The sequence below is a fragment of the Narcine bancroftii genome, unplaced genomic scaffold, assembly GCF_036971445.1.
Source record: "Narcine bancroftii isolate sNarBan1 unplaced genomic scaffold, sNarBan1.hap1 Scaffold_111, whole genome shotgun sequence".
Taxonomy (NCBI): Eukaryota; Metazoa; Chordata; class Chondrichthyes; order Torpediniformes; family Narcinidae; genus Narcine; species Narcine bancroftii.
The window spans coordinates 622386-648950 of NW_027211844.1; the positions used below are offsets into that span (position 1 = coordinate 622386).

A 26565-nucleotide genomic window follows, 5' to 3' on the forward strand; every position below is an offset into this window, starting at 1 on the left:
TTCAAGAGCTGCAGTCCACACAACAGCATTTTTTTCCAAATACATCACTGAAAAATGTGACAAGAAAAGGAATTTGCCACATTTACAACTGAAAACCCACCCAAAACGATTGTGAAGCTGAAATCAAATGCGAGTGACCTCTGGCCATGTTTGAATAAGAGAATCATTTGTCACTGAAAGAACACATGACATATTAGAAAGTCTATGTTCCTCATGGGTTGGAGGGACAGGCACCACTCCAAAGTGACAGATAGTTTTGGAGTTTTACATAGAGATGTCAAACTAATAACCTACTCTAACAACTGCCAAGATTTTTTCCATTTTTCTCAGTTGCGTTCAATAAACTCTCTCAAATGAGAACAAGATCTCAAGACAAAGGACAGAACCAGGCCACAAGTCCCGTCTAGTCTGCTCCATAAACCAACACGAAACCACTCTGCACTCCTTCCAATTTCCGGACTTTTCCCATATTCCTTAATGCCCTTACTAATGAGATACTTGTCTATTTCTTGTTTAAATATGCCCAGTGATCTGGCTTCCACTGCTGTATGCGGCAGCGGTTCCACAGATCCACGACCCTCTGGCTAAAGAAGTTCTTCCTAATCTCTGTTTTATATGGATAACCTCTAATTTTCTTGTCCTCGATTCACCCACCAAGGGAACCATCTTACCCGCATCCACCCTATCTAAACCTTTCAATATACAAAATGCCTCAATGAAATTACTTCTTTAATTTCCTGTACTCCACTGAATTCTTCACTACCAATTTCACCTGGTCATTAACTTTTAGGTTTCCTTGCACAAGGACACCCAAGTCCCTTTGCACATCCAAGGTCTGAATTTTCATCCCATCCAAATTGTATGCTTCCTGTTTATTTCCACTGCCAAAATGTACAACTAAGCATTTCTCAATGTTAAATCTCATCTGCCATAATTTTACCCAGTTTCCTTATCTGTCTATATCCTTTTGCAACTTTACAGTTTCTACACTTCCTACTTTGTCCCCTATCTTGGTGACCTCCGCAAATTTCGCCACAAAACCATTTAAACCACAATCCAAATCATTAATTTATATTTCCTGGCAATATATCTATCCTGAATTCCTTTTATTACGGCCACATGCCATTCTAAAATTGATCATTACTGAACCTGAACATGTTTATTGTGGTAAACATCTTCTAATAAATGTTCTGGATTTAATTTTTTAAAATCTCGTTGTGGCTCCTCTTCATCCCCTCTTTGCAAGTTGAATTCACAAAATTTTCCAAATATTTTTTCAGCAATAATTCTGTGGTACAGAAGATTACTCATCTTTCCTAGAGGTTAAAAGTTGCATTTTGATTTTCTTGTCTCAACTGAACATTGTACAAGGTGAAGGCTGATTAAAGTGGATTCAGTAACGATGGCCTTCAAATTTTTCATTATTGCTATGGCTACACTGCTTGAATGATAAATTGGTGTTTCTACAGGGAATTACCTCATGGAAATGTTCTAAATACATTCATTGGAGATAGACCTCTGTGAAAAGTTTACTGCCCATCGGCAACAATCCTTGAAAAGAGATGAATCATCACCCATAGAGCAGCCCAGGAATAGGCCATTTGGTGAACAATGTCTGGGGTGACCATGATACTCATTAAATTAATCCCATCTGTCAGCACATGGTCCATACACATCACCTATTCCCTCTTGTTCATGTGCCCAAACAAATGCCTCTTAAATCGTGGCGATTTCACCACTATCCTGGCAGCGTGGGCCAGACCCCCACCGCACTGTGCAAAAACCTGCCTCACTTCTCTCCTTTTCCCCTCTCATGTTCAATATAAGTATCATAGTATTTTTACATTTCCTATGGGGGGGGGGGGGGAGAAGACATTGACCTTCTCCAGGACTACAATAATTGGATAAATTTCAACCAGGTCATCCCTCAGCCTCCAAAGCTCCAGAGAAAACTATCGAAATTGCCATTTTCAAGGAGCTCGCGCTTGCACCCCAAGATCCCTCATTGCAACACAACTACAAGTCCTCTCAAAGTGCAAGACACTTGTCCAGATTAAACTCCATCTGCCATTTCTCTGCCCACATTTATAAGTCATCTGGTTTGGAAGGGATAATATGAGGGGAACTGGGTGGATCAACAGGTCAGAGAGAAAAACTTGGGGGGTGGGGTGTGGGCAGGTTACATGAACTTGGAAAATTCCATATTCATACCATCGAGTCACAAATGCAATAAGAGATGGTTCCTCTGGATTTGACCTCACCCAGACAATGGAGGAGGCAGAAGACAAAGGTCAGTGTGGGAATGGAATGGAATGGAACTTAAAACAGCTTGTGACCATGAGCCAAGATGGCCATTGTGATCAAAGTGGAGGTGCTCAGCCAATCTGTCATTTACTCTGCATTGGGTTTCTTGCCACAGAGGGCACGGACATGGTAGGAGTAGGAGACTTCGAAACTTTACCCTGCATGAGAATCCCTGGATGGTGTTAACTGATGTAGATTGCAGGAGAAAATGCCCGAGGATGGGGAGGAATTAGGAGTCTGTAATTATTTGAAAGATCTTACTGCAAGATTCATCACCAATGACGAGGAAAGCAGCTTCAGTCTATTCTCCCTCTCAGAAAGATTTATGTAATAAACAAAACAATCTTTCAGTACAGCCAGAGGCAAAAGGGCTCTTAATTTAGTCTTACAATCAAAAGACTTTGAAGTTAACCAGTGTAGATGACTCAAAATTCAATTCGAAATTCACTTCTGGTGGAAATATAAGAGCCAATGGCTTGCTTAATCAGATTAGCCTTATTCTGAGTTTCCATTTCTACTTTCACACAATCAAATGCAAGCCCCAGTTGTTGATCCCCAACTATTTTCTATCCTTACCCACTTTGCAACTACACCTACCTGAAATTGGAAGAAACAACAGCTAATTTTTCCATGTATAAATCATATACAAAATAATTTACCCACATTTTCACATCACTGTAGCCACTGAATGATAACTTGTGCCCATCAGAAAATTGCACCAGCCACTTCAGGGTGCTATTTACCTTGGTGTTACTGACTCTTTTCCAGTGTTACTTGCAGACATAATGACATATTCAACATGCACAATATTTCTTTTCTTACTGACCAGAACTATAAAGCATTGTGTAAAAAAGAGAAAAGCTCAAGTCAACCAGGAGATACAAACTCCTGACTGCAATGTTGCTGTGCACATTTGCTACATTATTGAAGTTTCACAGAGCTTACAAGAGATATTCAAAGTCAAGCAATAACAGAAATAACAGGATATTACAGCACGGTACAAGCCCTTTGGCCTACAATGTGTTGATCTTGATATTTCTAAGAAAAAAATAATACCCTGTAGCAGCTACTGCAGTAGATGCTACTCAATAAAGGCAAACACACACAAAGGTAGTCAACTCAAGGCTGGTTTATTGCAGACATACACAGACCTTTTATTCCCTGCCTGTCAATGAGAATATTAGTGAAAACTTTCTGGTCCACAGGACCAGCTGGTTAAAGCTACGAGCCAATAGCGCCCCGTGCCTTTCAGCAGGGGCTTCATCTTGTCCATTGACTGTACTTTTGGGCCCAGCATTGTTAGCCCGTGATGTGTCAGGTAAGTCTGTGAACTGATGGTGGTGGTTCGTAATACCGCGCTATGCGTTCGCTACAACCCTGTTTTTCTTTCACCCTTGTATGCCTGTCTCAGAGTCTCTTAAATGCTCCTTTCGTGATATTGTAATAGATAAATATATTTGGAGAATTTGGTAATATTTGGGATTTTAGTAAGATTTAGAGTAGGGTACATACATACACACATACATTTTAATCCATCTTATTTGAAAGACTGAAGAAATATTGAAGATCTCTGGAGAATGTTATTCACATTCACAAGTAGGTGTTAATCAAACTGATGTCATAAAATGAATGACCATTGTTTGTAAATGGAGCCACGATGACTACAAGTGCATATCTGCAGGGTGCTTACAGGAAAGTTATTCCTAGGTTTTGTTTATCCAACAATAGCTTGAGCAGAAGAAAGAACTCCTGTTGTTTCGAATAAGAGAAATAGAACTCTGTAGTAGCTTTGAGAAAGAAGTTACCATCTGGAAAACCCTAACGGGGCAAGGTTCATCAGTGAGACACTGAGGTGACTAATGGTGGTTCTTCAGTTGTGGAAATCCTGGAACAACAAATCTCTCTCTAAAAACCCTACAAGAACCATTCTGAGTGGTAAACATTTACCTTTCGAGCACCAAATCCTGGTGAAATTTATACACATTCCATTCTGTGCACAGCAGAATTGCCTGCATCCAGAAAACTTGGAAGCAGGAGAAGTGAGATTGAACTGTGAACCAAAGAACTTTTCTTAAATTTAAACACATTACAAACATGTGCACTTACAATTAGAAGGGGGTTAATTTGGGTTTGTTAAGTATAGAGTTAAGTTAAAGTTTGATTCTATTTTCATGATTAAATTTGATTAAAAATATCTTCTGTTTTAAAAACCAATTTTCTTGATGAATGAATATTGCTTCTCGGTTTTGGGAACCTTTGGACTCGTAACAATATCTTCGTGGATAATGACATTGGGCCTGTTCAAAGTAGGAAATGGCTTCTACCAGCAGGAGTTTCTATTTCAGGAAAATATTGATAGGTGGCTGGCCACATACATTTCCTAAAAATTAATGCCCTCTCCCTCCCTAAACCACATTCAGTCCCATGACATCTTTCTACGTTGCATTACTGGGACCAACAAGGACCTGACCCATTTCCCATCTCTCCTTGCAATGCCAATATGGCAGTTGCCATTAAGAACTGACAAATCACATTTTAATTAAGCAAGCAAGATGAAAATCATTCTGACATCCTGCTTAAAAAAAAGAGTCAACAAACCTTCCTAATTATATAACTTCATTTTTATTTTGATCCCCATGGGGCATTAGTAAAAAATGTCCCATCAATTTGCTCACCAACTTATGAGTAAAATCATGATCCCTGTTCATGAAAACCCTAACATTCAATGTTACACAGATAATCAAGGAAGAATTCTGTAATAAAGGTGAATGAAACATTGAAAGAATTTCCCCCTTTAAAACATTGAGATTGTAGTGTACCAAGTGACGGGGCGAGGAAAAAAAGCCAAATCACTGCAACACTTGGACAGTCCAAGATGGCACGCACTCCCCTTCACGACCGAGAAGGACCCAATGCCCAGCACCATGCCTAGCACCGTGTATGGGCTTAGGAGCCCTTCACTTCTGCGTAGCTGCCAGCCGGCCAGAGAATGATGCAACAACGTCACTGCTGGAAGTCAGGGGTACGTCACCAGAAGTGGCCGGGCCAGCGAGCAGACGTAGGGAATTTAAAACAGTAAAGCCAGTCTTTGTTTTACACTCACCTTGTGTGGACGTCTCTTTATTTGGTAGCGCTGCTGCAGCGGACGCTACAAATCGATAACTTCTTATTGCTGCAACCAAACAGGTCTGCAAGATACACCAAACTAAACAGAAAACATGACCAGAAATCCCAGAGATCATAAATTCAAAAGGATTGGTGAAATCTTGACTCTGTATTATTAACACCAAAGTCCCTATATTTTTCAAGGCATTCGGACAAGTAACTGAGAAACATTATATTTTAGACACATGGTACGTCAGGATCATAAGGGTTGGAGCATTATTGTTCAAGAGACACAACTTTAAAAAAATAACATCTAACTTGATGAAGAATGTGATGCTACAACAGGAAAAACGGATGGAATCAGACACATTCTATGAGCATTGGGAAGCAAAGAAAAATAGATTGGTTTTTCATCCTTTCCTTAGCGACCCAATGACCCCGACAGGTCCTCCCCGACCTGCGACCGTAGTGGAGTCCAAACGATCATCAGATTCCACAATGGTCGCAAGTCGGGGTTTTGACCCAGTGCGAGGAGCCCTGAAGTCTTAGAGCCTATTTTTAAAATCAAATGATTTGACAAACGAGAACAGAGACACAGGACACGAAAGACCCAAAATGTGCGGATCGACTCAACGCTTCGGGGTCCATCTGCTGGGGGCAACCTTCTTAATTTCTGTGCGCATGCGCTTGCGCAAACGGTTCGCTTAGTTGCCCCGTCGGCACATCCAAATCAGCCGCACATGCGCGAAGTCACCACGCATGCGCCAACCAGACTTGCCAAGCTCCTGCCCCCGCCCCCTCCCTCTGCAAGTTACCTCGCGGCCTGCGGCCTCGCCCTGTCGGCGCCATCAGGCCTCGCACCGACGCCTCGGCTCCACTCAAACACCTGGCCGGTACCGGCCACTCCCAGGTGGGGCCCAGCGGGCTGCTGGTTGCCCGTTTTCCCTGGACCGCGCGGCTGAGGATGATCCCGGCGCCGTCGCCAACTTCTTCTCTTTAGCGCCCGCGGAGACGCGATGGATCCCGAGCAGACGACGACGCCGCCAACGTCCCGCCTCCCCACTGCACGAGCCAATCAGCCCGCGAAACTGCCCATCAATCCAACCCGACTTCAGCGTCCAATCAGATAGCAGCCCCTCCGAATCATCCCATTGGCTGGCGCAACTGAAGCAACCAATCAGTGAGCGAGCGAACACACAGGTGCACCCAATCAGCTTCGCAAGACAGAAAACAGGCAGTCGAAGGAGCAGGAGCCCCTTCAGCCCATCCATTTACAACTACCCCAACAACAATCAAAACCTTAGATTTCATAAGATCACTTTGTCCTGGCTCCAGGATTCCTCTGATCTGAAGAAATACAAGGGAGACTATTTATTCTCAATCTTTCCTTCAAATTAATTACTGCTTCCAATTTAATGTCTGTTACTTTTTTCAAAGTATCTGCATCTCAGTTCGATGCATCTGATCCCTCTACGAATGTGTATGACAGTAAACTCATCACATGTCCATGGATCCCAATTTTAAATGAACCTTCAACAGGGTAGAGAATTCCAAGGATATTACATTTTCATTAAAGACATTTCTTAAAGTCCAAGCAGCTGATCAGTTATTGGGAAATTGTGACACTTGGTGTTCAGCTCCTTTGCATTATCCTCTCTCGATCCGTGCTGCTGTGTCCCCTCATAATGTTGTAAGGCCATCTTCTTTTTTTCCAATGAGAAAGAGATCCATATTCAAACGTTCCTCCTATCACCCGGTTAAAACATCCCAGAAACAAATCTGATAATTTTTGTGCACTTCTCATTCTTCAGATAAGGAAACTGGACACATGACTCCCGATGTAAGATGAGCAAGACCATTCGATGTGAAATTGGAGTGTGCGCGCTACTGTGAAGGGTGGAAAGAAGGACACACACTCAAGAAATCAAAGTTAAAGACTCCTTTATTACACTGGCAGCTCTACTTCTATTCTCTCCCTGCTGCTGTCGACTGGAATTATGTCATATCAGCGCCGGCCTCCAATTAGTCAGTATTCCTGTCCTTGTTGATTACTGTTGTGCGGGTTGTCCCCTGGGTCGAAAGTTGTTGGTCCCTGTTGACTCTGCGTGGTCATCAGGTTCGTCAGTCATCTTGTGCACAGGGGGGATCCCAGTTAGCATGATCCCCCACCTCCCCAGAACCAGTGATTGGAGCGCTGTTCGCTGCTTTTGATCGCCTATATCTGCGTCATGGGGGCTGAGTGGAGACCAATTTGCTGGCTTGAGGTGGTCGATGGTTAAAGTCTCTTGCTTCGCAACAATATCCAGCACACTTACCGTGAAGTGTGGAATGAACGATACACACCCAAGAAGTCGAATTCGAAGACTGGTTTGTTGAACTGGCAGCTCTGCTTATATACTCTCCCACTGCTGAGGACAGGTCTTTTGAGACGGCAGAGCCAGCCTCGGATTGGTGGGTGTTCCTGCCATTGCTCATTGCTTCCCGCCGTGCAGGATGTCACCTGGGACGAAGGTTGTTGGTTCTCGTGGGATCTGCTCAGTCACTGCGTTCGTCAGCCATCTTGTGTACTGGTTTGCATCCCGGTTAGTGAGCCGCAACAACCATATATTGTGGAAGAATATGGAGCCCATATTTACAAAGGGTGGGTGTGAATATTTAAATGAAACTCTGACATTCCCTTTCTCCTTAAGGCCTCAGTTTATGAAAAGGAACATTAAAGTAATCGGCGCTCCTGTTTGGGGGGTCCCTTGTCCTCATTTTTCTTCTTTTTTCTTTTGGCACGGGGATAGAGGGGGGATGGGGTGGTTTATGGGGGGGGGGGATTTCTTTATTCTTTCTTTTAACATGTATTTATATTTGATTTGTATTATTATTAATTGTGTGAATTCTTTGTGGATTTATAAATATTTTTTTTAAATGATCAGAGGTCATTCCACTGGACCTAAAGAGGCCTAGAGCAACACTGGGGACACCCTCCTGCCCCCCACCCCCCCACCACCCCAAATATCAATGTGATCCACTACGATCATTGACAAAATCATCGAGGACCCCTTCACCCGGCCAACAGCATCATCCAGCTATTCCTGTTGGGAAAGAGATCCAGGAATTTTAGAGCTGGTACCAAGAGGCCCAGGAACAGCTGCTTCCTCCAAACAGGGAGAACGTGGAACAATTGATGAGCTGCTCATACAAATACTCCTCCACTCTGCTATATATTCAACAATAGTGAGTTATTTTTCTGGACATGCTCCACATGTATTATTTGTCTGTTGTGTGAGGGCTTGGTTGTGTGTTTGCGTGTGTTTACCCCAAGAACTCTGTTTTATCAGGTCGTACTTGTGCTATCCAAGGGTAATAAATTTGAGGTTGTACTTTGGAGTGGGTGCAGAAGAGATTTCCTGGATCGGAGAAAGTATCTCATGAAGTAAAGTTGACTGAGTAGGGCTTTTCTCATCCCACTACCACCACCCACCCCCCACCACTCAGCGAAATTGACTTTATTCACAAATTATTTCCAAAGAGGAAGACCATTCCAAGTCTTTTCTCCCCCTCCTGTTGTATCCAGATATTCCCTTCACTGAACATTGCTGCATACGTCTCTGTTTACCTTCATTGCCACCACTTTGATACCGTGTGGCTACAGCTCCCCTCTGCTGTTGGAGGAGTTCCCCTTGGTCTCAGCCTCTCAATGCCCGGTAATGAGAGGGTTATGATCCATCCCCATAGTGCCTTCGTTTTGGCTGTGCCAAGCCTCCATCCATCCCTCAGCATGTACTCCTGCAGCCTGGAATGTGCCAGTCGGCAGCGTTCCCTCCCCAACATCTCCGCTTGCTGAAAGACTGACAGGTTTAACGTAGAACACGAGAGCACAGTACAAGCATTTCGGCCCTCGATGTTGTGCCGACCGATGTATTCCAACCAAAATAAAAATAACTAACCCCTTCCTCCCTCATAACCCTCCATTCTTCTTTCATCCATGTGACTCAGAGACTCTTAAATGCCCCGAAGGTTTCAGCCTTCACCACCACCCCAGTTCTTGGGCTCATCCTATGTCCCTGACCTGGTAGGCATACACTGTATCCCCTCCCCTTGTCACCCTCCTGCTGCCCCCACCCCGAGCCAGAGGTGAAGGTGGTTTCTCAGCCGAGGAGCATATCTGGGAGATGAACCTCAACTGCATCGAATTCAGGTTCCCGCAGATCAAAGCAGGTCCGTGGGCCAAGATGAGTGACCCGATGGTGAACCGGAGATCCAGGGGTGGTCTCCGTCCTCTGGGTCCATCCTCAATACTGTCCCCTGTCACCCACCAGGCCCATCCCCAAATCCCCCATCTCCCACCAGGCCCATCCCCAAACCCCTCCCCTGCTGAGATCGTCCCCAAAACCCTGTTCACCCCCGATCCTGTCAATAAAGTCCCTATCCCCCACCAGTCCCGTCCCCAAAGCCTCTGTCCCCCACTGGGCCTGTCCCCAATGCTCCGCCCATTGCTTGGACTGTCCCCAGAGCTCCTGTCTCCCACCAAGGCCTTAAACAAGCCACTGTCCCTCAACATGCCCAGCCTGTCCCCGCACCCCCACCCCAATTGATCTGCAACCAAAGGCCCATCGCCATCAGGTCTGTCCTCCCACCAGACCGGTTCCCTCACTGGGACCCTCTCCAATCGATCACCCATCACAACTACCCCACCCCAGTTCTTGAACCTCCCCCTTCCCCACCCACAGGCCTTGGAATCAGAGCTGCTCCTGGGACACCCAGACAGTGGAGATGTGGGGAGGGCAGTGATCCATCTCCTTCCTGGTGGCAGAATTCCATACCTTCACCAAATTGGGGAATCCCCTGACCCTTGGCACTGGGTCAATTGACCCATCTGAGCCAGGCCTCTCTCTCCCCCCACCCTGGAGAATGTGGCCCAATTCAGTTGGCTGCTACAGTACACACTGCCCTTCAACTCTTGTCTCAGGACTCCTGCTCCCACTTGTCCTTCAATGAGCTGTGTGACTACAGCCAGGAGCTTCCCCCTCCTCATTACCCTTGGCCCTGTGGGTGAGTGGGTGGGACATGACGAGGGGGTTGTAGGTCATGGAATTGGGGTAAGAAAGTTTGGGTGAAACCTGGGAAAGGGATCGGTGATCAGCCGGCTGTGATCATCCGGTAAAGATTGTGTCAGGCATTGAAGACGGAGTCAATGCAGTCCCCTGCCGGGTCCATTCCCCACCGGGTCCATCTCCAAAACTCTCCACCAGGTCGATCCTCAATATTATCCCTCGCCGGGACCATCCCCAATCACGTCTGCACTGGGTCCAACCCCAATACCGTCCCCCGCCGGATCTGTCCCAAATACCGTTCCCTGCCGGGTCTATCCCCAATCCTGTCCCCGCTGGGTCCATCCAAAATCCCGTCACCCGACAAGTCCATCCCCAATCCATTCCCCCGCTGCATCCATCCCTAATCTCTTCCCCCACTGGGTCCAACCCCAATACCGTCCACCGCCGGATCAGTCCCCAATACCATCCCCCATTGGATCCGTTACCAATCGCATCACCACCGGGTCCAAACAAAATCCAATCTCCCTCTGAGTCCGTCCACAATACCATTCCCAACTCGGTCTGTCACTAATTCTTTTGTCCAACAGGTCCTCCCACAAACCCTATTCCCCACTTTTCCCTCCCCAAAGCCCCTGACCCCCGCCAGGTCCATTCCCAAAGCCATTGTCCTTCACTGGCTGGTCCCCAAAGCCCCCGCCTCCCCACAAGACTCATCCTGAAGCCCCAGCCCTCCCCTGGGCCTGTCCCAAAGGCCCATTCCCCATCATGTCTGTCCTCCCACTGAACCGATACTCTCACTTGGCCCATCTCAAATCGATCACGCATCAGAACTGCCTCACCCCAGTTCCTGCACCTCCCCTTCCCCCACCGACAGGCCTTAGAACCTGTGCTACTCCTAGGACCCCAAGACGGTGGAGATATGGAGAGGGCAGAGGTCCAATCTCCTTGCCAGTGGCAGCATCCCAGTCCTTCACCGAGCTGGGGAGTTCCCTAAACCTTTGCACTGGGACATCTGTCCCATCTGAGCGAGTCCTCTCTCTCTCCCCACACCCTGGAGACTGTGCCCCTGTACAGCTGGCTGCCACAGTACACACTGCTCTCCACCTCTTGCCTCAGGACTCCTGCTCTCACTTGTCCTTCGACAAGCTATGTGACTACAGCCTGGACCTGCCCCCACCTCGTTACACTTGGTCCTATGGGTAAATGGGTGGAACATGACAAGGGAGTTGTAGGTGGTGGAATTGGGGTGAAAAAGTTTGGGTGAGAGCCAGGAAAGAGAGTGATGATCATCCGGCCAATGAGAGGCATTGGGGACAGAGTCACTGGGGAGGGGTCAGAGCCTCAGGGAAACAAGGGCCCTGGATTTGGTAGCAATCACAGCTCATGGAAAGTAGGAGGAAGAATCCTGGGAATCATTGAGTGTGGCAAGGTTAGCGTCGCGGTTAGAACAACGCTGTTAAGGGGGCAGCAAGCCGGGTTCAAATTTGACACTGTCTCTGGGGAGTTCTACATTCTTCCTGTGTCTGCGTGCATTTCCACCAGTTGCTCCTGGTCCTTCCACCATTTAAAATGTACCGGGGGTTGTAGGTCATTGGTGTAATTGAGTGGTTGTGGCTCATAGGCTGAAAAGGCCTGTTTCCGGGCTGCATGTGTCAATCTAAAATCACCATCTAAAATGATAGTCCAGCCTGTCATGAATTTTTTAAATATTCAATTCAAAAGACTGGTCCAGATAGACAACTCCGAAACAGTCCTTTCAGCCCATCTTTTCTGATGGCCAAGCTGCTTGCAAACAGTCCATATCCCTCTCAACCTTTTCATTCCACGGACCCATTCAACTCGCATTGCTTTGTCAATCTCACGGCCTGTGGGAAGAAATTATTTCCCTGCCTGTCAGCCTGATTTTGTTCCTCCATATCTCCTTCCTGATGGTAGTGGGTCAAAGATGCTGTGTGCTGGATGTCTGCGGGTCTAATTACAGGCCCCATCCCTGGACAGTCAGAGGCCCCTTGTCTCAAAGTCCCATCCATGTGGCCTCTCACTCAGCAATCCCTCGTCGGAACACAACTACCCCCTCCTTACCTACCTCTACCAGCCCTTAGTATCCTCATGACAGTTCCAGGCACCTGTTATGTCGACCCTTGATGACCTGCGCCAGCTCTAATTTGGACCCTGCCTCACCTAAACCATTGGAATAACCAGCGCCTTCTACCCTCGAGAGCCCGAGGGAATCCGTACCCTCAGCAGTGTCCTGCTGGTGCACAATCGAATGCCCTCCATCCCCTTCCACGGGTTCCCTGCTGTTATCAGGCTCCTGTATGGACCCCACCCTGGCAAAACTAAGAAGAAACCTGTAAAGGAACTTTATCTTTTTTTGGTATAACTGTAATTATTGCATTGGAACAAGACTTGGGTAATCGAAAAGTGTCATAAATTTGTTGTAAAACATCCTTATATATAGGAAATATATCAGCATAAAAAGTTTTATAAAACTCTATAGAAAACCCATCTTCACCAGGTGCCTTTCCATTTGGCATATCTCTTATGGCCGTTTCTATTTCCTTTTCTGTAAAGGATTTATCTAACTCCTGTCTATCTTCTTGATTCAATTGTGGCAATTTAATATTTTTCAAAAAAGAATCTATAGCATCCTCAGTTACATCTTTACATTCTGAAGTACATAATTTTTAATAAAAATTACAAAATTCCTCATTAATTTCCTTTTGACTAAAATTAATACCCGATTTCTTTCTAATTACTGGTATAATTCTACATAATTGTTCCTTTTTTAACTGCCATGACAGAACTTTATAAGATTTCTCACCCCATTCATAAAATTTATGTTTAGTTCGGTTCATTAAACATTCAAACCGATAAGTTTGTAATTCATTATATTTAAATTTTAAATTAGTTAACTGATTCTTTTGCGTTTCAGTAGCATTTTTTTTGAAATTCTTTTTCAGTAACAGTTATCTTTTTCTCTAAATCTTCAATCTCTTTAATTCTCTCTTTCTTTACTTTAGAAGCATAACTAATAATTTGACCTCGTAAAAAAGCTTTCATTGCATCCCATAAAACAAATTGACTAGAAACAGAATTAGTATTATTACTAATAAAAACCTCAATTTGTTGTTTTAAATAACTAATAAATTCCGTTTTTTGCAGTAACATAGTATTGAATCTCCATCTTGGAGCTCTCTGAACATCCTGTCAACTCTGATATTCTAATAATAATAATGAATGGTCCGAAACCAGTCTTGCCTTATAATCCACAGATGTAACCCTATCCTGCAAATGTGCTGAAATTAAAAAATAATCAATTCTAGAAATCATTCTGTTTTCAAAAGAGAGGATACAGATAACCTCCCAAGGATGTTGGGAAACATAGAGACTAATGCAAGGGAGGAACTGAAAGAAATCAGTATCTCTAAGGACATGGTCTTGGGGAAATTGATGGGATTGAAGGCAGATAAATCCCAAGGACCTGATAATCTACATCCTAGGGTACTTAAGGAAGTGGCCATTCAGATAGCAGATGCTTTAAGAATTATTTTCCAGAACTCAATAGACTCAGGATCAGTACCCATGGATTGGAGGGTAGCTAATGTTACCCCACTATTTAAAAAGGGGGGTAGAGAAAAAGCAGGGAATTATAGGCCGTAGAGCCTTACTTCAGTAGTGAGCAAAATTATGGAATCCATTATTAAGGAGGTAATAGCGGAGCATATGACTAGCAGAGAAGGGATCGGACAGAGTCAACATGGATTTACAAAAGGTAAATCGTGTTTGACAAATCTATTGGAATTCTTTGAGATGGTGACAGGTAAAATAGATGGGGGAGAGCCAGTGGATGTGGTGTACCTGGACTTCCAAAAGGCCTTCAATAAGGTCCCGCATAAACGACTGGCTTCCAAAATCAAGGCTCATGGGATTGGGGGCAAAGTATTGATGTGGATTGAGAACTGGCTGGCAGGTAGAAGACAGAGAGTTGGGATAAATGGCTTGTTTTCTGAGTGGCAGGCGGTGACCAGTGGGGTGCCACAGGGATCTGTACTGGGACCCCAGCTGTTCACAATTTACATTAATGATCTGGATGAGGGGATTGGTTTTAATATCTCCAAATTTGCAGATGACACTAAGCTAGGAGGGGTTGTGTGCACGGAAGAGGGGGTCAGGAAGCTCCAGTGTGATTTGGATAAATTGAGGGACTGGGCAGATACATGGCAAATGCACTATAATGTGGATAAATGTGAGGTTATCCACTTTGGTATTACAAACCGGAGGACAGATTACTATTTGAATGGCAATAGATTAAGAGATGGGGAAGTGCAGAGAGACCTAGGGGTACTTGTACACCAGTCTCTGAAGGCGAGCATGCAGGTACAGCAGGCGGTTAAAAAGGCAAATGGTATGTGGCCTTCATATAAAGAGGGTTTGAGTACAGGAACAAGGATACCTTACTGCAGCTGTACAGGGCCTTGGTGATACCCCACCTGGAGTAATGTGTGCAGTTTTGGTCACCTTATCTAAGGAAGGATGTTCTTGCAATGGAGGGAGTGCAGAGGCGATTCGCCAGGCTGATTCCTGGAATGGCAGGAAAGACTTATGAGGAAAGATTGAGCAAATTGAGATTGTACTTGCTGGAGTTTAGAAGATTGAGAGGGGATCTCATAGAGACATATAAAATTCTGGCAGGACTGGACAGAATGGATGCAGATGGGATGTTTCCAAGGATGGGAAAATCCAGAACCCGGGGCCATGGTTTGAGGATAATAGGCAAACCATTTAGGACCGAGATGTGGAGGAATTTCTTTACCCAGATGGTGGTGAATCTGTAGAATTCATTGCCACAGAGGGCAGTAGAGGCAGGTTCATTAAATATATTTAAGAGGGAATTAGATATATTTCTTCAGTATAAGGGTATTAAAGGTTACGGAGAGAAAGCGGGGACGGGGTACAGAACTTTAAGATCAGCCATGATCTCGTTGAATGGCGGAGCAGGCTCGAAGGGTCGAATGACCTACTCCTGCTCCTATCTTCTATGTTTCTATGTTTCTATCCCCATTATACCTACACCTCACTGTGATCCTGTATATACATCACTGTTAAACCTTTTAACTGCTCTGAACCCAGTGTCACAGTTTCTGTCCCAGTCTACCGTACATCACCATTAAACGTTCTCCACACTGTGAACACAGTGTCACTGAATATGCAACAGTGTGACGTGAATCATCGTTAAACTTCTTCCCCACTGTGAACCTGTTGTCACAGTATCTGCCACAGTTTATTGTACATCACTCTTAAACCTTCTCACTACTGTGAACTCGGTGTCACAGTACCTGCCTCTGTCTACTGTATATCACTGTTAAACTTTCTCCCCACTGTGTAACTGGTGTCACAGTATCTGGCTCAGTCTACCGTACATCACCGTTGATCTATCTCTCAACTGTTAATCCAGTGACACTGTATTTGCCATATTATATCGTACATCACCATTAAACCTTTTCCCCATTGTTGACTTGATGCCACAGCATCTGCTGTTGTTTATTGTACATCACTGTTAACCTTTCTCATTGCTGTGAACTCAGTGTTACAGTATCTGCCACAGTATATCGTACATCACTGATGAACCTTGTTCCTTCAATATTTCCGAATAAAAATAAGGTCAGATTCTGCGGAAAAATATCTCCTATAACTTGTTCCATTAATATTGTAATTCTCCCCAAAAAGATCTTGCATTAGGACAAAGATAAGTTGAATGCAAGAAAGTTGCAACATCTTCACCACACCTAAAACATTGATCTGATAATTCTGATTTTATTCTATTCAATTTCACTGGTGAAAGAAGTAACTGTGGAAAAAAAACTAGTTGTGAATTCCTTCCTCACTGCTGCAGTGTGGAACTCTGATCAATAGTTCCAGACTGCTGAGTTGAAGTGAATTAATGCAACTCCCCTGGATCATGTGATCTCTATTGGAAATCAGCTTCCTGAGGAGCTTTTCAAATCCAATAGCCTGAATCACCTGACTCGAGGTGCAGCTTTCAGATAAAATCCTTGCTGTCATCTGCTGACATGACTGATGTAAAAACAATTATACTGAACTAATTTATGTCTTGCATTGAGATCCTTATACGGATGTCCCCATATTTGCCAATCAATTAAATTATTCAGATCCATTTCCCACCTTTGTCTCAACTTATGAACTCCTCATTTAAAAGTTCCTACTTGTAATAAAGATGACATCATCAAATATTTTTTTTTAACAATTCCTCTTATAAAGAATTTCTATTTCAGTACAACATGGTTGGTCCTAACTTATCCTTCAAATATGCTCTAAGTTGGAAATAGCAAAAAAACTTGCGATGAGTATACGATATTTATTTCTCAGTTGCTCAAATGACATTAATTGACCCCTTTCATAACAATCTTCAACATTTATAATTCCCTTACGAAACCCGCTATCCAGAAATTGATGATCCTTTGAAAAAGAAATGAGGATTTTGAATCAAAGCAATTCTGGGTGATGTACATCCACTTACACCAATTACATCATTTATTTTATTCCATATATTAATCAAATGTTTCAACAATTGTGTATCTTTATCACCAACCATTAATTTTGATTCCCAGTTGTACATAAATTCTTCTGCTTTTCCCTCTCCTATTTTATTTGATTCTATTTTAACCCTTTCAAATAAAGAAGCAAGAAATCTCATTTGAGCTGCTCCATAACAATTTTTAAAATGAGGAAGCTGCAGTCCTCTCAATGCAGAATTTCCATTGGGTTATTTGTAACATGGGATTCAATCGGAAATGGGTTCATGTGACATAAAACCACGATGCAGACTGTTTTCTAAGAATGGAATGCAAGAGGAGGGTTGTCTAGGTCTCCAGCAGGATATAGATCACAAGATATAGGAGCAGAAGTAGGCCCGTTGAGTCTGTTCCACCATTCTTCCACTCAGCCCCACTGCCCAGCTCTCTCCCCGTTACCCTTAATTCTTTGACATATCAAATACCTGTTAATCTCTGCCTTAAATACATCCAATGACCTCACATGGGTTTCACGACCCATTGACAAAATCAATTTTTCCACATTTATTTTAAATTGACACCCTTTTATCCAGAAATTATGCTCTCCTGTCCTAGAATCCCCTACCAATGGAAACATCTTTGCCATATGTACTCTGTCCAGGCCTTCCAGCATTTTAAATGCCTCTGAGGTCCCCCTTATCCTTCTGTACTCCAACTAGTACAGTCAAAGACATGTACGGTTACATGATATTATGTCTTGTTGATATTTACCACTCGGGAAGGTTCTTGTTGGTTTTCAGATAGAGGTTTGTTGTTCAGGGAAGAATTAATGTTTTTGTGATTCAACGTACCAGCATCTGAAGTCTGTTATCTCTTCAGAAAAGCTTGATAGCTTTAGCATGGAGCAGAGCTGAGCCACGACTTTGCAGGTATTTAAGGGAGTGTGTGGGCAGGGTTTGTTCTGGACCAACAATCTCACCAAATGACTCTGCTTGAAATCAAGATTCAAACCATTTTGAGGAATACAACAGGAATTGTTCAACAAGAGCCTGGTGTTCCCTGAGGAGTTTTCTTTCAATAGTGGAAATGATTTTTTTTTTAAAGCCTGTTAATATTCCTGATACAGATCTTTGTATTTAACTTTCAGGTTGCTATCTGTTGTTAACTTGGAGGCATTTAATGGGGTGACTGGGTGGAATTTTTGCTTTAACCAAGCAGATCTCTTGCAATTTTCCAGCTGTTCGATGCAATTCAGTTGCTTGCAAGTTTAGCAAGTGGGATTTTGATGTGAAATTGCAACTCACAGCGTCATTTTTGTGTTTGAAAATGCCAATGTGAAAATTTTAACTTTGGTCTCCTTGGTTTGCTTAAGTTTACAGAGGAGACGTTGGGTCAAGCTGAGAAGACAGAGTTGGATGCCCATTTGGCGAATCGGGTGGGCAAAGCATTAAACACAAAACGAGGGGCTGAAAAAATAATGAAGCAGACTGAAGTGCCGTTGAACCAAACCCAGGTAAAGAATTTCATTTTGTGCAGTCTACTTAAGAGACCAAACGATTTGGGCTTTTAGTGGTGACCTATTTAAATGAACAAAATCTGATTAGAATTGAAGTTTATGGAATGTTTGGAAGTTAATGTTTATAATTACGATAAATGAACCAATCAATGAGCCTGGTATAACAGTATCTGCCTCTCTCTACTGTACATCACCGTTAAACCTTCTCCCCAATATGAACCTGATGTCAAAGTATCTGACACTGTTAATCGTACATCAATGTTAAACCTTCTCACGAATGTGAATCCTGTCTCAAAGTTTCTGCCTCAGTCTATCGTACATCACTGTTAAACTTTCTCCCCCCTGTGAACCTGGTGTAATAGAATCTGCCTCAGTCTACCGTCCATCACCGTTAAACCTTCTCCCCACTGTGAACCTGGTGTCACGGTATATATCTGAATTTACAGTATATCACCGTTAAACCTTCTCCCCCCTGTGAACCTGGTGTAATAGAATCGTCCTCAGTCTACAGTCCATCACCGTTAAACCTTCTCCCCACTGTGAACCTGGTGTCACGGTATATATCTCAATTTACAGTATATCACCATTAAACATTCTCCCCGTAAACCTGGTGTCACAGTATCTGCCTCAGTCTACCGTACATCACCGTTAAACCTTCTCACTATTGTGAACTTGGTGTCACAGTATTGATCTCAGTCTATCGTATATCACTGATAAACCTCTTCCCCACTGTGCACCCGGTGTCACGGTATCCATCTCAATTTACCGTACATCACTGTTAAACATTCTCCCCAATGTGAACATGATGTCACAGTATCTGACACAGTTTTAAGTCAATCACTGTTAAACCTTCTTACTCCTGTGGAATCCATCTCACATTTTCTGCCTCAGTCTACCGTTCATAAACATTAAACCTTTTCCTCCTGTGAACCTGGTGTTAAAGTATCTCCCTCAGTTTAATGTACATGACCATTAAGCCTTCTTACTGCCCTGAACTCAGTGTCACAGTATATGCCAAAGTCTACTGTACTTTACCGTTAAAACATCTCCCCACTCTGAACCTGGTGTCGCAGTATCTCACACAGTTTATCGTACATGACTGTTGAACCTTGTTAATGTTGTGAACCCATTGTCTCATTATCTCTTATCAGTCTACCATACATCATCGTTAAACCTTTACACATCTGTGAATGGGTGTCACTGTATCTGACACAGTTTATCGTAGATTACTGTTAAACCTTTTCACTGCTGTGAACCCAGCGTCACAGTAACTGTCTCAGTCTACCGTACATCATCGTTGAACTTTATCCCCACTATGCACCTGGTGTCACATTATCTACTTCAACATACCGTAGATCACCGTTAAACCTTCTCCCCATGTGAACCTGGTATCACAGTATCTGACACAGTTTATCGGACATTACTTTTCAACTTTCTCACTTCTGTGAACCCAGAGTCACAGTAACTGTCTCAGTCTACCATACATCATTGTTGATCATTCTCCAGCTGTGAACCTGGTGGCAGAGTATCTGCCTCAGTCTCCCGTATATCACCATTAAACCTTCTCCCCAATGTGAACCTGGTGTCACTGTATCTGCCTCAGTCTACCATACATCACCGTTAAACATTATCCCCATTGTGCACCTGGTATCACTTTATCTACCTCAACATACCGTACATCACCATTAAACCTTATTCTCATGTGAACCTGGTGTCACAGTATCTGACACAGTTCATAGTATATCACTGTAAAACCTTCTCACAATTGTGAATCCTACTATAAAATAATGCACCCCTTCTAAGTCTCGCTGTATTCAAATCCCACCTATTTTAAAAATTCCAAAAAAAAGAGAAAAATCAATCCCAAAACAAGTTACTCAAAAGTAGTAGCCCCCTAAAAATCTGGGTATGGTAAAGTCCACAAGTGGCAGGTGACTAAAGGACTCAGTGTCACCCACCCCCAGTCAGACTTTCACAAAGTCCTGAAACAAAAACATTCAACCCAGTGATTCCAGTCCCACTGATTGTTCAGGATCTTCAATATCGAGAAGACTTTGCGTCAATTCAACTTTTTTCCCATTCTTTCCATATTTTCCAATCTTTTCATTTTCATTCCCATTGACCCTTCTCTTCGGTGACAATGGTGACGATCACCCATTTCCTCGAACATCTGACAATGAATTAGCAAATATTAAAGGATCATGGTTATCATCAAAAAACAGAGATTGAAAATTCCCATAAAAATCTTTCAATACTGCCGCATAACGAAAAGCAAATTTTTATCCCTTTCGCCACAATACTTCTTAGGCTGAATTAAATTCTCAATCTCTTCTGATAATTTCTTGACTCAGATCTGCATTAAAAAAACCCTATTATTTTGAACCATTATTGGAGCCTGATTTTGCCGTGTTTTCTGCACCACCAATCGGAGGATCATCTCTCTGTCTTGATATTTAAAACAGCGAATCTAAACTGCTCGTGGTAATTGGCCTGGAAACGGTTTCTTCCTTAACTCTCTGTTCGCTCGATCTAATTCCAGTCCATCTGGAACAAATTAGCTGCCCTACACTTCTGGGATCCATTTCTTCAAAACCTTCACTGGATCCGAACCTTCCATATCTTCTGGAAAACCTACTATCTTAACATTATTTCTACGACTTTGGTTTTCTAATGAGTCAAACTTCTTCAATAATTCCTTCTTCTGAATCCCCCAATCTACAAAAGGATCTTCCACTATTTCCATTTTTTCTCTATTACGCTCCACTTGACTCTTGCATTCAAGAAAGCCTCCTCAATCTTTTTAAAATGATTTTGCACAGTATCCACTGATCGTGTCCATCTCGTAACATCACTCTTAACTACATTAATATCTTGCTTCATAAAAGTTATTTCTTCACACACAGTGTTCATTTTAGTTTTCATTTCTGAAAATCCTTGAGTCATCTGATGAGTCATTTGCATTGATATATTTGACATATCTTCCATGAGCTGAGCAATCCCTTCCAGAATTGGAAACACAGAATCCAGTCCAGGATCCATCACCTCCATTTGAGGCTGACCTTCTTTTGCCACAGTCCCCAGTTCTTCAAATTCTAATGAAGTTGAGCATCTTCTTCCTCCATAGCAATAGGTCCTCTTCTGGAGCTGCTGCAGGTCTGGACACCTGGCACAGTGTGCCGACCTCGTCAGTTCACCGTCGCTCAGGCTCCCCCACATCCCACACCTTCTCCAAAGGTTTGTGGACCCTCGACACACTGTGCATGCCCGGTAGGGCCACCGACTGCACAGGTGCGTCTTCTGATGTTACACTGTACCTCTCCTGACTACCAGGCAATGCTGCAGGCTCACGTGCCTGTCCTCATTCAGCTGGCTCGCCCTCACGCCTGTGTTCACGAGTGCACAAGTCGAAACCGCTGAACTCATCGCTAAGCTGGCGCCGACGAAATACTTAGCCGGGCAGGAGTCGTCTGAGGCTTGGGGACTCCAGTCAACAACTCCGTTGCTTCAACTTGAATTCGGCCTCAATTCTTCAACTCTTTTGTAAGGTAATTTCTTCTGGAACTGAGTTTTCGATTTTTTCACATTTGTAGCTATTTTGATCCTCCACAATTCCAAAGCCTATAAACAGTATTTTTAATCACTTTTACAACTTTTAAAATCGAGCATTTAATAGTCTAACAGGGAAGGGTGGAACCACACGTCTACCCTCTGCGCCATCTTGTCACAGTATCTGACACAGTTTATAGTAAATCACTGTTAAACCTTCACATTACTGTGAATGCTGTCTCTTAGCTTATGCATCAATCTAGCGTTCATCAACGTTAAACCTTCTCCCCCTGTTAACTTGGTGTTAAAGTATCAGCCTAAGTTTACCACACATCACCATTAAACCTTCTCCCCATTGTGAGTCCAGTTTTACTGTATCTGCCACAGTTTATCGTACATCACTATTATACCTTCTCACTACTGTGAACTCGGTGTTACAGAGCCTGCCAGTCTCCCGTACATCACCAGTAAACCTTCTCCTCAATGTGAGCCTGGTGTTACTGTATCTGCCACTGTTTAGTGTACATCATCATTAAAAATTCTCCCCAATATGAAGCTGGTGTCACTTTATTCGCCAAAGGTTATCGTACAACTCTGTTAAACATTTTCCCCACTATGAACCCGGTGTACAGTAACTGTCTCAGTTTCCCATACATCGCCAATAAAGCTTTTTTTTCCCACTCTGAGCCCAATATCAATGTATCTACGTAGTCTCCTGTACATCACCATTAACCTCCTCCCCACTGTGAACCAGGTTTCACAGTATCTGCCACAGTTTATTGTACATCATTTTTAAACCTTCTCACCACTGTAAACCTGGAGTCACAGAATCTGCCTTATTCTACCATACATCTCTGTTTAACCTTCTCAGGACTGTGAACACAGTGTCATAGTATCTGCCAAAGTCAACTGTACATCACCGTTAAACATTCTCCCCACGTTGACCCATTTTTCACTGTTTTTGCCACCATTTATCGTACATCACAGTTCAGCCTTCTCCCCGCTGTAAACTTGGAATCACAGTATATTCCACAGTTTATTGTACATCACTGTTAAACCTTCTCACTACTGAAAACTTGGTGTCACAGTATCTACCAAAGTCTACTGTATATCACCGTTAAATATTCTCCCAACTGTGAACCTGGTGTAACAGTGTCTGATACAGTTTATCGTACATTACTGTTGAACCCGCCAGATAAGCTCCAGATAGTGAAAGAGGAGTTCTCGCATCTGCAGGAACTGGGGATCATTCGTCGCTCCGACAGTCCTTGGGCCTCGCTGCTCCACCTTTTCCCAAAAGCCTCCGATGGCTGGCGACCCTGCATAGATTATCGACGGCTTAATGACACGACAGTACCTGACCGTTACCCCATCCCTCACATTCAGGACTTTATGGCCAATCTGCATGGTGTGAGAGTATTCTCCAAGGTCGATCTGGTGTGCGTGTATCATCAAATCCCATTGCACCCCGAGGACATCCCCAAAACGGCCATCATCACCCCCTTTGGCTTGTTCGAATTTTTATGCATGCCTTTCAGGCTCAAGAACACCGCCCAGACCTTCCAGCACCTCATGAATACGGTGCGCAGGGATTTGAATTTCGTGTTCATTTATCTGGATGACATTCTTGTCGCCAGCAGAGACTGGGCACAACACAAGTCTCACCTGCACAACTTCTTCTCCCGACTGGCCGAATTCAGCCTAATGATCAGCCTGGCCAAATACCAGTTTTGTGCAGAAGAAAATTTGGATGGGATGAAACTAATCCAGAATCCATTACACAAGATTGGAAAAATTAGATTGAGCGTCTTCAAATACTTGGAAGTTTTGACGTCAACAGACTTTGGAGTGGCCACATTTGCTCAGTTACACCATTTTTCTGATGTAAGTGAAGATGGTTTTGATCCTGTCAGTTACTGAGTCCTGTGAAATAACCAGGTGCGAGTAGATGGTGGATTTGTAATGGGAAAAGCCAGAGTGGCTCCATTAAAGTCAGTCACAAGACCTTGAATGGAATTGACTGTTGCTACTGTGGTGAGCAAAATGGACGCTATGTTAAGAAGAGAATTACAGATGGAGTTAGCAGATCCTGTGTTTTGGACTGATAGAACATCAGTGCTTAAATATATTAATAATGAAATCATGAGGTTTCATCTCTTTGTGACTAACAGAGAGAATGAAAACCTGGACAACAACAAATGGCAGATTTACCACAGGACAGAGTTTCACCTGATGAATTCCCATTTACATCCGTGGACATTGATTATTTTGGTCCTTTGCAAGTAAAGTGAGGACGAAGTGTTGAAAAACGATATGGAGTTATTTTCACTTGTTTGACTATGAGAGCAATTCATATTGAAGCAGCGTCATTGCTTGATACAGACTCTTTTATTAATGTTCTTTGGTGTTTTATTCCTAGACGTGGTCAAGTAAAAGAATTATGTTCTGATAATGGATCTAAATTGAAAGGAGCTGAACGAGAATTATGAAAAGTTATTCAAAATTGGAATCAACATCAAATTCCTGATGCATTAATTCAGAAAGAAGTTAATTGGATATTTAATCCACCCATAGTTATGTATAAGCGTATACAGAGCCGTTGTCATACCCACACTCCTGTTCGGCTCCGAATCATGGGTCCTCTACCGGCACCACCTACGGCTCCTAGAACGCTTCCACCAGCGTTGTCTCCGCTCCATCCTCAACATCCATTGGAGCGCTCACACCCCTAACGTCGAGGTACTCGAGATGGCAGAGGTCGACAGCATCGAGTCCACGCTGCTGAAGATCCAGCTGCGCTGGATGGGTCACGTCTCCAGAATGGAGGACCATCGCCTTCCCAAGATCGTATTATATGGCGAGCTCTCCACTGGCCACCGTGACAGAGGTGCACCAAAGAAAAGGTACAAGGACTGCCTAAAGAAATCTCTTGGTGCCTGCCACATTGACCACCGCCAGTGGGCTGATAACGCCTCAAACCGTGCATCTTGGCGCCTCACAGTTTGGCGGGCAGCAGCCTCCTTTGAAGAAGACCGCAGAGCCCACCTCACTGACAAAAGGCAAAGGAGGAAAAACCCAACACCCAACCCCAACCAACCAATTTTCCCTTGCAACCGCTGCAATCGTGTCTGCCTGTCCCGCATCGGACTGGTCAGCCACAAACGAGCCTGCAGCTGACGTGACTTTTTACCCCCTCCATAAATCTTCGTCCGCGAAGCCAAGCCAAAGTTATGGGTGTGGTACGGGTAAGGGTTAGTTGGTTGTGGAGAACGTTAACAAAGGTCTGTACTGGGCAATACTGGGCAGCAATGCTTAATGTTGTAATGGATGCGGAAGCTCTGGGAAGGGGTAAGGGAGGGACTGGCCAGGAAGTCTGCAGATGCTGGGTCCGAGGGCAATGCACAAACATGCTGGGGAAACTCATGAATAGTTTTGTGAGGAGCAGATCCTGCATCACGAGTCAAATTGAGTATTTCGAGAAGGTGTCAAAGGAAATAGATGAAGGTCAAGGTCTGTATGTGCTGCACGTGGATTTTAGTAAGGTGCTTGACAAGGTCGTCACAGTGGCCTCATTTAGAACGTCAGGAGGCATGGGATCCATGGAGCCTTGGCTGTGTGGATTCAGAATTGGCTTGTCTGCAGAAAACAGAGGGTAGTAGTAGATGGAACAATGACTAGTGGCGCTCCAAAGGGATCTGCTCTGGGACCCCTGCTCTTTGTGATTTTTATGAATGATGATGGGAGTGGAAGGGTGGGTACGTCAGGGGATGACACAGAGGTAGAGATGTTGTAGACAGTGTAGAAGGTTGTCATAGGTCATCCAGTTTGCAGAGAAGTGACAGATAGAGTTGAATCCTGTAAATACAGATGTACTTAAACAAGCAACTGGTACAGGTTTATTTCCATAGTCATTTTCAAGGGCATGAATAAAAGTTATTCCAAAGAAGGTTGGAGACCCATTAAACTTAGCTTCAAATAGACCAATATCTTTATTGAATGCGGATTACAAGAACGTGAGGGCAGAGCACTTGGTTAATGGCAGGATTATGAACAGTGTGCAGGACTGAGATATATTTAGATCCTGCGCCATAAATCGCTCAAGGTTGCTGTGCAAATTGAGAGGGAGTTTAAGATGGTGTATTGTGTGCTGGCCTTCAGGAGTCAGGGAATTGAGTTCAAGAACTGAGATGTAATGTTGCAGATGTATAAAATTCTAGTCAGACCACACTTGGAATATTTGTGCATTCCTGGGGCGAGAATACCAGAGGACGTCTAAATAAGGTGAGATGAGGGAACTTTAGACAAGATGTGAGGGGGATATTTTATTCACACAGAATGTAGTGGGTGGCTGGAATACATTGCCAGGGGTGGTACTGGAGGCTCATCCAAAAAAGGCACAAAAAAGATTTTAATATAGGGACAGGAATAAAAGAAAAACAGAAGGTACTGGTGAGAGGGAGGGAAGAGTAATATTGTTGTGGGGTAGGTTCAGATGGGTCAGCTGAAGGGACTC

General features: G+C 43.8%; 2 long non-coding RNA genes across 2 annotated transcripts in view; one reads left to right on the forward strand and one right to left on the reverse strand.

The window, feature by feature from the left end:
- The window catches only part of LOC138750267 (uncharacterized), a 52796-nt gene extending 46234 nt beyond the window's left edge, over positions 1–6562 (reverse strand). The window contains exon 1 of the long non-coding RNA XR_011349214.1: positions 6225–6562. This is a non-coding gene — a long non-coding RNA (uncharacterized lncRNA). The remainder of the gene's footprint in view (positions 1–6224) is intronic.
- A 1290-nt stretch (positions 6563–7852) lies between these two features.
- Positions 7853–18449, forward strand: LOC138750277 (uncharacterized). Its single transcript, XR_011349224.1, has 3 exons — positions 7853–8050; positions 8334–8634; positions 18363–18449. It is a non-coding gene; the product is annotated as an uncharacterized lncRNA (long non-coding RNA).
- The last annotated feature ends 8116 nt before the right edge of the window (positions 18450–26565 follow it).